Below are 878 nucleotides of genomic sequence, written 5' to 3' on the forward strand. Positions count from 1 at the left end.
TGCACAGGCGCGCGTGCGTGTGCGTGTGCGTGTGCGTGTGCGTGTGTGTTATGGTTTTGGTCCCTGGTTCCTTTAAGAGACAAGCCACGCCCACTCCCTCCCCCATTCGCTGAGGCAGGCTGATCTTCAGCTTCCTGCCTGAGCTAGCTCTCTTTTCCATCTTCCTCTCGGAGAGGCAGCTTCGCTTCTGCCTCTCTCCCCACTTCTCTGCTTCCCCCTTCTCTTCTCTTCTCTTCTCTTCTCTTCTCTTCTCTTCTCTTCTCTTCTCTTCTCTTCTCCTCTTTCCCTCCCCCTTCTCCCTTCCCCCTTCATGACTCCCTGAATATTCAACCTCAAAAAAAAAAAAAGAATAAAAAAAAAACAGAAAAGTTCATCAATAAGCAAATATTTTGGTGACTTTCAGCCAGGCTGGGTAGATCTTGAGTTGGTTCCTCACATCTGTCCCCCTCATTCTCTGGGGACCAAGTACAGCAAGGCAATGGCAGAGGAAAGAGAGAACATAGCCAGCATAAATGTTTCAAGACTGACTCATTTATCTTAATGACTCACAAAAGCAAAGGCCCAAACCAAAAGTAATAATGCACTCACCCTCTTAAGGGAGCGGGGAGAGGTTGTTTTGAACATTACCGCTCCAAGAATATGACACCCTCAAAAAAAAAGCCACCAACAGTCGCAGCACACGCCTTTAATCCCAGCAATCAGGAGGCAGAGGCAGGTGGATCTCTGTGAGTTCGAGGCCAGCCTGGTCTACAAGAGCTAGTTCCAGGAAAGCTAGGGCTGTTACTCAGAGAAACCCTGTCTCAGAAAATAAATAAATAAATAAATATTATTATTATTATTATTATTATTATTATTATTATTATTATTATTATTATTAT

The sequence above is a fragment of the Microtus ochrogaster genome (assembly GCF_000317375.1).
Source record: "Microtus ochrogaster isolate Prairie Vole_2 chromosome 14 unlocalized genomic scaffold, MicOch1.0 chr14_random_3, whole genome shotgun sequence".
Taxonomy (NCBI): Eukaryota; Metazoa; Chordata; class Mammalia; order Rodentia; family Cricetidae; genus Microtus; species Microtus ochrogaster.